The sequence below is a fragment of the Platalea leucorodia genome (genome assembly GCF_965183815.1).
Source record: "Platalea leucorodia genome assembly, chromosome: 6".
In the NCBI taxonomy this organism is placed as follows: Eukaryota; Metazoa; Chordata; class Aves; order Pelecaniformes; family Threskiornithidae; genus Platalea; species Platalea leucorodia.
The window spans coordinates 12,780,190-12,795,388 of record NC_138828.1 but is presented as its reverse complement, the minus strand read 5'-3'; positions in this window follow the sequence as shown (position 1 = coordinate 12,795,388).

Sequence of the window (15,199 nt, the reverse complement as noted above, 5' to 3'; positions counted from 1 at the left end):
TAAGGTCATTGTTTCTATAAAAATGTTAACATTCTAAAGGTTTTCTCCTGTTCCAATTGTCAGTGCAATCATTAATTCCTGTGGTTTATAGGGTTAAACACTAGGAACTAGAAAAGAGATTCCTCTTATTGTAAACTTTGGCTAGTAGTAATAATCCTGAGCTGGGTACAAGTAACTCCCATTGTCTCCCCTGGAGAACGCAATTCTGTGTCATCCAAGTGCTCTTTACCTCAGAAATACATTTCAATAGAAAGAAACAGTAGACTGGTTAATGTATTTTTAATTTATCTTTCACTTTCTGACTATCTCTAATCAGATTTTAAGATCTGAGACAGAAGCTGTCTTTGTAAACAAAGCACTAGTAACAATTATGCCTCTATGGAAAATGATATTTGAGAGTATGACAACAGCTCAGATAAGTATTTTTTTTTCTTTTTTTCCTCTCCTTGTCTTTATATGAAGTATCACTTCTATATAGTGTACATTTTAAAAAAGAATATTTTTTTTGCTAGTTATATATGGTGTCACATGTACGCATACAATAAATGTAGTAGGATGAAGTTCCCCCAGTATGAGTGAGTTGGTTCATGAATGAAGTAGAAAAAGAACCTCACAGGTTTCCAAAACTGGTTCCTAATACTGAAGATGATAAAAGCGGAAACATCAAAAATAGACACAGATACAGCAGAGGGTAATGTTTCAAGATTAAAACTTAACCTCAGGTGAGTTCAATTTTGTGTGTTATTGCTTTTAAAATACTTTGGTATTTTCCAAGTAGAATTGGAAGATTAACTTTACAGAAAAATAAAGCAAATCTTACGTGAAATCTGGCAAAAAAAACCTAAGCAATTGCATGCTAAGATATATAAACAAGTTGTTTCAGAACTTTTGTTTTGCAGCTATGAAATGTTGGGGCTGAATTGCTAAAGCAAACCATATTAAAAAAAAAAAAGGCAAAAACCCTCAAAGTAAAGAATAACAAGAGAGGTCTTTCCATGCTTATTAAGGACTTCCAGATATTAATTTCTCAGTTGAAAAACGAAAAGATTATTTAGAAACTTATAATCCTGCACACTGTCCTAGGGCATAACTCTTAAGTACCTCCAAGGGGTGTAAAGGTATTCAACCAACAAGCCAAGTTTAACAACTCTTTTAATGATTTGAGACAGAATAAGATCCAAAACTCTTACCAATAAATATTCTTGTTCTGTGGTTCTAAGAGCTATGGTCCAGTTCAAAATGATGAGTAGATGGAAAGTGATCAGAATTTAATGATTCCATAGTATTGTTCTAAGATATTTTTCTTCACTTCCAGTTTCCAGTCTACCCATGCTCTTTTCAGATGATTTTGGTGTGAATGTAAATAAAGGCAAAGCTCTTTACACTTGACATTTCGAATAATCCTTTTGTCTTGGGCACAGATGAAGAAATACAATATACAAGAGAATGCTGTAACTGCAAAATTTAGCTATTAATTCTTCTGGGAACTGCCAGTAATTTGTTTGGGGAGGTCATAATTTCTTTCTTACAGTTGACAACTGTTTCCAGAACCGTCGTGGGAGTCCTATTGCCCTGCCTTTCCTTAAGAAAGTTCAGGAAAAAAATATTTATTTATTTAAAAATTATACCTAATATTGGAGTTTCCTTCCTCCCAGATTTTTTCCTGTAGATCTTTTTCTTAGGTCCAGTACAATTCTACTATGTCTGAGAACCAGACCATCTTTAAGGAGAGCTTCACTGGACTGAAGAAAGTGCCAACACCAGGACCTTCCTCTATGTCTAGGTTTCTAGAGAACTTGACGTTTTCTAGGTAAGCTTTTTTCTGTATAGACATATATACATTGCTTCTGAGGGATCTGTTTACAAAGTGTGATGTTTTTTGTTGGGTAAAGGCTGACATGCCTTTTCTTCAGCTGTTTGTTATTTTTTTGCTTCATGAATAAAATAGTGCTCCATTGTATTGTATACCGTTAATTTGATACAGTAAAACTAGCGCAAAGCAAAAGAAAACAAATCATTTTAGTAGCACTTCTTCCAAGCTGACTAGTGCTGCTTTGTGCCCAGTCTCAGCTGACTGATCTGCCTGTGTCAGAGCTTTGTCTCAGCTGCAGCAGTCTCCGGCTGGCGCACAGACTGGCGGAGGTGAGAAGTGAAGAACTTGGAAGTCTGATTGCTGGAGAGGAGCCTGTTGTTGCATTAGCTCCTGTGACTTTCTCCATGACATCGATGTCAACTGAAATCAAGCTGAAAAGAGAAAGGTTTTTGAAAAAGCTGGAGTCTCTAAGAATGGACTAAGTCATCATTCTTTAATTCCTCTGGCAATGGTGGAACTGTAGTGGTGAAGCATGACAGTATGGGAATATGAAAATCCTATAGCAAATACAGAAATTTAGATCAAAATGTGCCTGCTTACATAGCAGAACTGTCTTCTATGGTAACTACCAAAGTTGACAGCAATTATCTTATGAAATAAGCGTACCTATTTAAGCATAAACACATACTTTGAGAATTGAAAAAAATATCTAAAATACTTCATTGTAATAAGAATATGTCTATTTACTTTCCCCTAGGTTTTGAAACTGAACGCATTGGGCACTGTAAAAATGTATGAACATCATCAGTTCATTATTGATGAAAAATTATTTTCTAGTTAGACTGAACAGAAAATAATATTTATTTTCATCACAAAATGGGTATTTGTCTTCATATATAAAAGAGTAAAAAGTAGTTAAAATAGTTTATGGTTGTTATAGCAAATAGTTGTAAAGTTTTGATTTTGTAGGTTTGCATAATTCTATATCATTTCAAACTAGTTTTGATGTTAAAGTGAATAGTTCACATAAAGGTTTATTCCGGTAGATCAGTTGCAGTAATCTTATATAGTAGGAGCAGGTCTCTAGACTGTCACAGTTGTCGTTTCATTTCATCATGATGCTCAAACACATTGTCTCAACAGAATTTTTCTGTCAACGTGATGAGATTGTTGTGACATCTGCAAGTCCCTGAAGTTTATGGAAAATTGGCATTCATAACATCCTATAGAGGGACTGTGGTATGCACTTAGTTCTTTTTTAACTCACTGTAATTACTTTGGCCACTGTACATCAAAGGCACTTAAAATTTTACGTAAAAAGTACTTTAGCTATTTGAAAACTTCATTCAACCTATCAATATATGAGTAGCAAGTCAATCTGTACAGATCTGTGAAACTGGTCCTGGCTTCAGGATTTTTTGTCTTAACTTGAAAATGGGGCAGAAATTAATGTGCTATTTAGAGGGAAGAGGGGTAACACTTTGGAAGTGGGTACAGAGAGCATCGACATAAAGAATGTGCTGTGTAAATTGAGTAACAGATTATGTTTCCTGGTTTGTTATTCTAGGACCAGATCTGAAGAGAAGCAAGATAGTTCTACTTCTACCTTTTTGCTAAAGCAAGCATAGTTGAAGAAATTCCAGAAAGACTAAGAAAAGTTAGTAGATCAAAGCAGTAGATAACCTTTTATGCAGAGAAACTGCAGCTCTGGAAAAAGCATGCTGAAAATGTTTGTAGGTAAATCTCATTATAGCGATGCTGATTTGCCTGGTGGGCCCAAGTTTCATATTTATTCTCATTCTATATTTTTTTAAAACCTTTCTAGATTGCAGTTCACTCCATGCTGGTTTTTTGGATCCTTCTTGGACTTTAATTTTGTACTTTGTGAAGACTTGCTGTCGCTTGCTGCTCTCATAAGGCTTTCGGTCCCTGCTTTATCTTTAGACACCTTTCCTGTCTCTCCCTGCCTTTCCTCCTTGTCCCCTTTTATTTTCTTGGATCTGTGGCACGTGGGAGCAGGTGCTTGGTTACCCTCGGGGAAGAAGCAATGGCTATGTGTTTCTAGGTGATACCCAGTGAAAAGCAGCTTCTGCCCAGCTGTGGTCTTTAAGGGAGCACAACAAACAGTAGCATTTGGTTACTGTGCACAGTCAAGTGCCCTAACTACTGTGTACCTGGTATAAGTACAATCTTTGATATCAATATCAGCATTGCTATAAATTCATGAGTGCAGTTCAATTTTAACAATTTTATAGGGTTTTTCTTTTCACTTAAATCAGCTTGCAAAACTGAAGCTTTTTGGAAAACTTTGAGAAGTGTTCCGGACTGATTGTCTGCTACTGAAACTTTATTGACTTCTCTAAAAATCAGTCCTTTTCTACTTAAGGAGAAACCTTTATGTATGTATAGAACAACTGAAAACTAGAGGTCTCCATTTGGAAGAAAATGCTGATGTTTTGAAATAGTTACTATGCTTAGTCTGAGGCTTAACAGCACTATGTTTAGAGGCTGTGACAGAACTGATAAGTTGATTTGCTATAGAAACCAGGCTCAGTCCCTGGGTCATCCACTGACCTGCTCATTGAACCAAAGGCAGATGGATGTGATGTTAGTTGGTTGTATGAGACTGGTTACAGACACTGATGTACATTTAGCATGCTGTCCTTACAGTTCCTGTAAGCTGTGGGAGACCTATGGCTTTGTTTTCTGTCTTGAGTTTGTCCAGTCCTGTTGCAAGAGAGAATTCTTACTATTAACTCTGAGGGGAGAAGGATTTCATATTTACATTTTCATTCAGAAATGTTACCTTTGAGCAGATGGCTGCATTAGAAAAAAGTGATTTATAGATATTCTTTGGCTGTGGATTATTTTAGTGCAATACTGGCTCCCAACCTTATAAAAGGTCAAAGCTATTATAGACGGATCCATTTCATCTCCTACTGAAATCAATTGAAAGACTTCAATGACTTCACAGGGAGCTTAGCTAGCATAACAAAGTCTTCCTGAGAAGTACTGTGTGACCTAGTTGAAACCCACCAATTATACTATATTTTGCTGCAGTGTCTGGGTAATGTTAGAGTTATATAAGTTCTCTATGTAAGAGCATGCTCTTAAAATTCAGATTGTGTCAAGTTAGCGCCATTTTCACTAAGCCTAAAATACATAACTACTGTGGTAATTATTTTATCTTGTTTAATAAATAAGAGGGGCTTATTTTGATTTAACTTCTCCTTCCACAGTAGTAGTGATTTGCATTAGACTATGATCTTTGTCCCTCAAGTACATAATTGTGTAAGTAAAGCAAGTATATTTAAGCATTTTCTTGAGTAGAGTCTAAATGCAGGCTCTAGGACAGTCACTCTTACAAATACACTTATGTCCTAACTTTTTCATTATTCTGCAAGCATCCTGAAATGATGATCATCTGTAAATAATCTACTGTGATTTTCTGTTTCAAACTAGCATTTTTCTTGATTCAAGGGCCATGGAAAATTTGTCACTCCATTGTCGTTTCTTCTTTCCTAAGACTGTGTGAGATATCTTTGATTTACTTCTTTCTGAGGGCATCCCTGCCTGGCAATAAATAAATACATCTCTACTTTAATGCTATTTCTCCCCTAGGGTGTCTTTGAAATGCTTTTAACTAGAAGGGGTTTTGCTGGAGTAATCCATCAAAGCTAGTAAGACCTCGTTCAAATTGTGGAGGCCAGTAATAGCAATATGACTGGCTCTGAAGGAGGTTAAAAGAATGTTGACCTTGCATAACGCCATGTCTGCTTCCCATAAGGATGCTCATCTAGGTTTGACAAGTTTAATTAAGGAAGCTGAGCAGAATTTGGAAATGTTCCCTGAGTTTCCAAAGAGTTGGGAAACACTTTGGATGTAGATAAAAACGTGTGCTTTAGTTGCAAGGGATGAAAATGGAAACAAGGAAGGAAGGGGAAAAACAAATAAACAAACAAACAAACAAAAAAACCCAAACTTTGCTGCTGCTATCTGCAAAAGAGTTAATTATTAATGCTACTACAAAATCATAAAAGTATTTTTTTTTTTCTCTTCAACTGATGTGAAGTTAGGAGGGAAAGCCAACTATCAGGCAGTGAAATTCAGTTTTCTCCAACTATCAGAACTCTGACTTTTCAGGTTTAGAATCAGACAATGAATTACTATATATTTTAAAAAATAATAAAAATAAAATAAAATAATAAAATCTGATACTGAAGTGTCAGTTCAGAAATAGTTAATAGTTTTCTGAATAGTTCTGAAGGGATCAATTATTGTATCCCTGGAGTTCAGCTATAGAACAGCTAAAGTGGAAATCTGAAAATGATAAATATTATTTTGCATGTTCTTCTTGTTTTGTACGTAGCATGTGTTTTGTTTTTCCTTATTTTATTCCTGTATTATAATGGCCATTGTTCCCTGGATGTTTATGTGCAGCTTGATGTGTGTATATTACTACTATTATTTATTACATAAGAATGCTTTTGAGCTATTTTGTAGCGATAACAAGACTGAACAGCTGGACACACTAATAGGTCTTCCAAGGAAAGAAAGTATTTCATTTTGAGTAACTTTTAGGTATAAAAATACTCGGAGTTCAGTATCTACTGTTTCTGGAGAGACTTAGGTGCATATCCGTTACACCTTGCAACTCAGCGCGAGGCTAGAGCTAACTCCGAGGTAGTTGATATGTCAAGATTCTTTACTGCAGCAATGTGCAAGGAGATTAACTTTTGTCCAAGAAGTAGGACCTTTTTATTTCTGTGTCTGAATATGTGAATTGTTCCTTATCTTTGCACTGAAAGAAAATGAATGCAACCACCTGACCTACTAGTGTGGTCATTTGCCTGACACAGCAGAAATGTCCTACTCAATCTGTGTCATCCCATTACTGTGTATGTATTTCATAATAATACGTTGCTTCCTAAAGCAGATGGAAAGGGGGGAGCAAAGGTTTTGAATCTTCTTGAACAGAGAAATTAATTAATTCCAGGTGAGATGCTGTTCTAACCATTGCCTAAAGGGGAGCATTGTTTCAGGTGTGAGTGCTTGGTGGTGCAGGTGCTGCAGGTGGGGTGGGCCGAAGAATGTGCAGCCCGTGGCCTTTCATGCCTTGCAGGGCATGGGATGGGTGCTGAGCTGCTCAGGCTGAAGTGTTTCTAAGCATTTCCTGACACAGAATTGAGGCAGCTAGGAACTCTAAATTAAAAATATTGGTGCCTACAGATTCCTAAATCTGCTCTTCAATAACAAAGAGAATTTTCTGGACAGGCTTTGGTGTCTGGACCCCAGGACATGCTTTGGTGGTAGCAAATCCAGAACAGTGTTGTTTGGCAAAGACAACTTGCGGAAACCAAACAGCGGTCACTGGAAATGTTGCTTGCCATTGACTCTGTTGAATGTTTGGGAAACAGAGGAGGAAACTGACTGGGAAATGAAACCATCCTTAAATCTGATTAATTCCCCTTTCTGCAGCTGATGTTGTCATCTAAGGCTGAAAATTACAACCACTATGGTAAATCAATCCCATTGGAATTAATCTGGGGAATTTGGGCATTAATTACCTTGTTTCTTGTTAGGATCAAAATAGATCATAACTGATTCTATTAATAATTAGTGACTATTCGGATGAACAAAAACCTTAACATATGGGGATGTATCACTGCAATCCAGTATTTATAAAGTGCTGGTTCTACACAAATAATAAAATGTGGTTATTCCCATGAGAGCTATTTTATTTTTTTCCATTTTAATGTTTTAATTAATAGACTTGAAATTGCAATTTGTTAAAATGCCAACAAATGAAAAATCTCTTTTCTGATTAATCCCACCTGTTAGTAGACAGCAAAGAGGGTCTTAATTTAACTGTTTTTCTGTAAAAACCCTGTCAACACCTTAAAAATACTCTAATATCCACAAAGCCCACACCACCACGTTCTTCTGTCCATTTTTTTAAAGGCAGTTCTGGGGAAGTAGGCTGGGAATCACCCTTTGAAAATACCTGTGTTTATGTTTGGGACTGGGAGCAGAATAAAGATACTGCTTAACAATGCCATTCTCATTTCAGATCCCATGTTCTTCTGTAATAGCTTGGGACACTTAATTGGACTTTGGGGAACAAAGAGTGTTTATACTATGCCTTGCAGGGTGATGTGAGCTGGCTTCTGAACCAAAATAATTCTGAGTGACTGTATTAGTGTATGTCGTGGTTTAACCCCAGCTGGCAACGAAGCACCACACAGCCGCTCACTCACTCCCTCCCCAGTGGGATGGGGGAGAGAATCAGAAGAGTAAAAGTAAGAAAACTCATGGGTTGAGATAAAGACAGTTTAATAGGTAAAGCAAAAGCCATGCACACAAGGAAAGCAAAACAAGGAATTGACTCACTACTTCCCATGGGCAGGCAGGTGTGCATCTCCAGGAAAGCAGGGCTCCATCACATGTAACGGCTACTTGGGAAGACCAAACGCCATCACTCCGAACGTCCCCCCCTTCCTCCTTCTTCCCCCAGCTTCCTATGCTGAGCATGACGCCATATGGTACGGCATAGCCCTTTGGTCAGTTGGGGTCAGCTGTCCCAGCCGTGTCCCCTCCCAGCTTCTTGTGCACCCCCAGCCTGCTCGCTGGTGGGGCGGTGTGAGAGGCAGAGAAGGCCTTGAGTCTGTGTAAGCACTGCTCGGCAGTAATGAAAACATCCCTCTGTTATCAACACTGGTTTCAGCACAAATCCAAAACATAGCCCCCTACTAGCTACTACGAAGAAAATTAACTCTATCCCAGTCAAAACCAGCACAGTGTAGCACTGACCTAAAGGATAATAAGCCCTGCTGAGAGGTCACTGAATGTTTTGCAGTGGTAGCCAAAGTTAGGTTATGCGTATACAAACTGCCATCCTTTCCCTCCCTCCTCCTGGGTTCGTCTTTTGGATCTGGTAGAATATTTGGATTTGCTGCTGTATGTTCTGAGGAGGAATGCATCAATGAGTAATTCTTAGTGCCAGGAGGTACCAGTTTTGGGGTCATCCTAGGAAATATTTATCCTAGTTCTAAGACTAGCTAGTCCTTCTATTAGCTAAATTATTTGCTGTGTGCCTAACATACAAGGACTTGTAGATACCCACAGTCATGCAAAGTGTTGACATAAACTGTATTTTTTAAAGTATTTAACTACCTGCAGAGGTTCAAAGGACTCCAAATCACTGCATGAAAAGATATCGAAGACACACATCGTTTGTTTCTCCTATTCCCTGAGGTAAGGAAAGGCAAAAGTTTTGCTTCTGTTTTGGTTTTAAGCTATACATGATTGCAGATTCATGCCTGTGCCCCCTCACTGCTTTTTTTTTTTTTTATGTGCTTTTTGTTTGTTTGTTTTCATGCTGAATGAAAGCCTGCAGACCAAGTTGCCCTATAATTCTGGATAATTGGGTTATTCATTTTAAAACCCTTAGCTGGTAGGAGGAAATAATCACTGTGCCTGTATGAATTAGAAAGGTGCCATTCCATTGAAACCAAGGTGAGACAATTTGTTTCTGGAATACCAGCGAGAACTGAGCTGCTGGAGAATGAATGCCTTTTGAGATAAAACTAGACTAAACAGCTTTAAGCGTCTCTTTACTTGTTGGTGCCTGCAGTTCTGAACATTTTAATTGAAGTTTTTCTTTTGTTCTGCATGAAAGAAAGCTTTGTCCCTCTGTTCAAAATGAAATGTTATTTTATTTAAAAGAACACATTTTGACAATTGAACTGTAATGCATTATTTTGAAAGCATTTGGTCATATCCTGCGTTGGTGTAAAATCAATACTGAAGTTAATAAGAACTATACACCATAAAAGAATCTAATCCATTTACCTCTTCCACCACACTTAATTTATGAGAGGGACAGCATTTAATAATATCCTAAGGTAAGCAACACCATTTTGGTTATCATACAAGTGATTTTATCTGTCCTTTTTGATCTGTGAGATGTGAAGCCTTAGACACTAATTAAAAGGTCTGGCCTTGAACATGATGTTTCTGCTTTACTTTTTCTGGCTTCAAAATAGAAATATATTCAAATTTTTTGAAAATTATTTATATAGTTATTACAGAGTGGAGTCCATAAGTCTAAATACCAGCTATTGTTAAAATATATCTACTTTAATTTCTTCAAATTCAAGTATCTCTAAACTTCACGGTGTGTGGAAGAATGCAGCATACAGACGACAACACTAATATTTAAATCTGAGCATCTGAGGATTGGCTTTATTAGTAGAACATTCTATCTCCAAGCAACTGAATACGTTTTAACATCCTTTATCAGATGTCCAAGGAAAGTGATGAATTCTGAAGAAAGTAAGATGATGTTGTCACTGTTTTTAATAAAAGACAAATACTTCAGGGGTTATGTTTCTATTTCCTTTCTGATAATGACTAAGTTCTTGCACAAATGTACAGAATATAATCGGCTATTGAAGGGTATACAAATCTATAGTCATTGAGGACATTTCCTTAAATGTGAGCTCACTAATATTACACGTAACTGATCATAATCTATAAAATATTAGGCTAAGTGAGGTTTTTCTTTGGAGTTGGTCAATACCATTGTTGCTGTTGAATAGTTACTGGCTGTAAGCAGCTTAAGAAATAGGGAAGAAGCAAATCTTTAGTACATGTAAGAAGAGCAAAGCCAAGAATAAGAAAAAAATAGACACAAGTTTCATTAATTCAAGGAATAATCATTAGATAATCAGTGCATTCAGAGGTTTACATTAGTGCATAATATTTACTTTGTTAAAATGAGTGCCTAGAAAATATATTCTATATAATTATTATTATTTAATAATATGAGTTCGTTGAATGGTGTTACCTGTGGGCTGATGATAATAAGAGGACACTTTAATTAATTCATCAATCATGAAGAAATGATAAATGGAGGTGTTTTAAATAAGCGTTAGGTAAATCTCAGGTAAAATAAGTCTATCTGAGAAAATAAAAAATGGAATGTAACAATACAGGAAGGATGAAGTCCTCAAAGGTGCAGCCTCTCTTTATAAACAATACTCTTAATTCTAAAAATTCCAAGAAGTTTAAATAAAAAACTTAAGAATTCTAGCTGTTCTAAATAAGATTAATAGGGAAAAACAAGGTCTTTCTAGAACCTCATGGCAATTAGCAGCTGTAGTGTTGTTCAAAGACATAATATATGTGTATTTAATTTTCTCTTGATTTGCACAAACTGCTTTCCATGAGCTTTGCTTTGAGGTATCCTGCTTGGCCTGTTTGCCTTGACCTTGATGGACCAGTATTAACTATCAGAGTCATTTTTGCTAATGCCTGCTTTTGCAATCAGTGAGAACTGACTCTAACAGCAGCCGGACTTTCAGTTCTAAAGTCTGTCTTGAGAGAAGAAACACGGATGGATAAATCACTGTGCATTATGAAAACTGACTGACTTGTGGCAGAGAGCATAAAACCAAAATTCCTCTCCCATTTGATAATATGGATGTCCAGGAGTTTCTGAAGGTAAGTTGTTTTTCTTCTTATTTTAGGCTATTTAGCAATTGTACAGGACATCTCTGTGAGAAGAGGAACTGCGGAAACCAAGATAAAAAGAGTTTAAAAATAAGTATGGTGTTATATATGTGTGCGTGTGTGTATATACGCAATCAAAGTTATTGTCTAGCTGAGTGGTTCAAAATACCTGTAGGTCAAAGGACACTCTATTCTGTTTACAGCCTCTCTCATTCCCCCAAAATACTGTGTGCTGGTAGAAGTTGTTGGGAAGCTGATCCAACTGTATTTGGTGCATGGCATCCCAGCCAGAGAAGAGCAGGAGTATTTCATGGCAGCTGGGAAATGTGTGTCTGCTATCAGGGATCTTTATTTAATGCAATTCTTCCTTGCTGTAGGCCCTCTTCTGATCTTTCTTTCATGAGAACCAAGGGACTCTTTGATCCTGTACTAAGCCTATCTTAATCTCACACCTCCAAAATACGTTTTCCCGCCATGTTGCCCTGATGCAGTGATGTGCCTCTTAACAGTCACTTGATCCAATTCGATCCACATCTCTTAGAAAAGTGAGTGTGTCTCTTGCCTAAGAAAAACTATACCATTTTAAAACTTAGCAGACCAAATAAAATACCAAGGACTAGTTTTATTTTTATGTAAATAATAGACAAGACAAGAATGCATTCTGTTTCATTTGTATTTAAGGATACTATTCTCTATGGGATGTGCTAGTAGAATGCCTGTGGAACTGATCAGAGGATTAGCTTTTACACCAGCTGCTGCTATTGAGTGAGAGAAAAACAGTTCTAATTCAACATATTTCTCCAGCGCTTAAAGCACCTGTATCACTCAACCTGACTCCCCATAAGCCTACTTCAGGTCCATTTTCATTGAAATTGAAGGAAACTTTGAATAATAGTTTTCAAAATGTCTGTATTCATAGAGCTGGCTGATGAATCTCTTCCTGAAATGATATGTACTATATGTTTATCACTTCAGCCTAAATTAGAACAAAAAGTCATAAAGACTAAATACATTTTAGAAAGGGATGTCTAGAAATCATCGATTATTATCAAAAAATTGTCCTCCTTTCTGGCTGCTCAGCTAGAGAACTTGTGCTGAAAACCAGCGAGTTAAGGGTCAAAAATAATTTATATTGCCTAGTGTAAAACTTTAAAATATGTTTCCACCATAATTTGTTCTTTGAATGAATTGTTTTAAGTAGCAAGAAATATCAAAATAATCTCTTAATAAAAGTTCTTAAACTACCTTTCAAGGTATATATCTCTTGCTCTCATGATGTAGGGAATAGATGAGTTCGAATTCTTGTATTATGCAGTAACTCCAAATCAATGAATTGCTGAAGATTCAGGGATGCGATGTGAGAGACTGAATGTTAATCTGAGAATGGAAAAAAAGTTAAGAGACCTTGGTAGAGTGATAGAAGAGCCAAAGATGGACAATGAGATTTGGTGACTGAGAAAGAGATTGAGGAAGGTTCAGCCTGTCTCCTGTCTGAAAATAGGCAATGAAGAATGATGAATAGTGCCAGGCTTACATAGTAACTGTATGTTATTGATTCATAACACCAAATGCCTTTAAAAATGGAATTATCTATTATTTATTTGTTGAAGTCTCTAGACTTCATATAAAGTAAAATATTAGAATGGTACTAGTTTGAGAAATACTGCTATGATACTTAAAATTTAAAACCTAATATTAGGAAAAAACAGTATTGATTTCAACATCTATGCAAATACTGGGAAAAAAAGGAGGTAACAGTAATGAAACTGGGATATTGAATTATAGACACACTTCCACTTGTAACATTCTTCTTCTGCATTTTCAATGATCAGTGATGATGGTGACTTCATTTCTGCCAGAAACAGTACTCCATGTAAGGATGTACCTACAAGCTCCAGAAACCAATCCAGGGAAAGATCATGAACTGCAGTTTCCTAATTCCTGTTCCCAGCTGCTTCCCTTGCAGACAAAAGTGAGTATATATGACCACATTTCAAACCTACCAGGGTTAACTTTGGATCTCTTAATGATATTGTGGCATTACCTCAGGTTGCTGTTATGCTTGGGACTTGTATGGGTTCCTACAACCATCCACCCACTGGAGCCCACCTACCACTTATGTGGTGTATGTGATTTCAATAGTAAAATTCATATGGTTAATATTTGTGGAATCCAAGTAGATTTGTAATGTAGTCTGTTTGCTGTTTTTCATCAGGAAAAAAAAGTCATACTATCCTTATACTTGATGGCTTCCATATTGAGAATAATTCCACAAGCAAGGAATCTTGTGAAATCTAAGTTCCTGCGGATTTTTGCCTCGTGACAGATCCCTATGGTGTTTAGTATGCTGTGAACTACAAGAGAAATTTTCCCTCCCTTATTATAAAATGTATAGCTCCTCTTGGTAGCTCAACTCCTTTGACAGAGAAGCCAGGGAAAATACCTTTGCATGGTTTCACAAGTCTGTAGAAATTGAGATATTTTGAAAACTAAGATTTCTCTCAAATTAGACTTAAGTGTAACAGTGATTTCAGAACTGCTAGGGAAGGGGAGGATGGACTGATTTACATCTGTGGAGTGTGATCAAATGTTTTATATCCTGGTCTACTGTTTAATTTCATGCATGTGCAAAAGTCCTGCTGATTTCAAAACCTGGAAAATGGCATAGGGGAGTTAGCTTCCTTATCTCCAAATTTAAATTTACTGCAGAAGATGAAAAATGGCATTTTGATGCAAACACTCAGCAAAACATGGGAAAGTAACTTTAATTTAATAAGCCAATTATTTTCCTATTAATTAAATGTGTATTGATTGTTGCAAGAACAATTATTGAGTTTAGCAAGTATGAAAGAGATTAATCTAGTTGTAATCTAATTAGTTGAGAATTGCATGGGCAATACAAAATACATAATTAGAAGGAACTGCACTTGTAGGAAAGTTAAGGATTTATTAATGAAAAATGCTCTAATTGTATGAGTACATATTGTAGAATTTAAATAAGAATTCAGGGAAGTAACAGTTTTAGAAAACTGCTAGTTTACCATCTCTCCAGTTGCCTAAAGATTACACTTAGATGTGTGAAGAAGGCAACGATGAGACAGGTACCAGTCGTGCTTATAGCCTAAGTCTGTATTAAAACTACTTTTATTAAATAAATAAAAAGCAGTTTCCTTACCACCAAAGGACTGAAAACCTGCTATAAAGAAGAATAAAAATGCTGCACTTCCAGTAGATGGCCAAAGGAGAAAATAATTTAAAAACTGCCTGTCATTAAAACATTGTGTTCCCTCTTTCAGAGTAGAGGCCGTGTAGCAAAGAAAAGCACAGGATGGCTGGGATCTGTTCTGCCAAAGGATCTATGCATGTGAAAAGTCTGAATAGAACAACCCACTGAGAATGTGTGTGGAACAGAGGGATGAGTGGCGCAGGTCGAACAAGGCTGAATGACCCCTTTTCCCTATACACATACATGGAGAGCGCTCATGAAAAAGCTTATACTGTAATTTCTAAATGTTATTAAATCGAAATGGTCTCACTGACAGGGCTGGATGATTTTTATACAGGGATTTTTAAGGAGATGGACCATAAATTTTAGTGACGCTGGGCAGTATTTTATAGCTCTATAGGCCAAAGGAGATTTGTGGGTCACTTTGAAGCCCTTGCTAGCTAAACAAGCAAGCAATGTGTTTAACTCTATTGTCATTAATGGGAAAGGAACTGTTGAGATGTGTCTCACAAAATGCTTAGAAAAATTTGGTGAAGCGTTATGTTTAGAGCAAAACAAAAACAATTAATCAAGGAGAAAGGATGAATTAATCGTGTTGCTGCACGATCACACAGAAGGGACTTAAAATGTCAGGTAGTTCAGAAGAG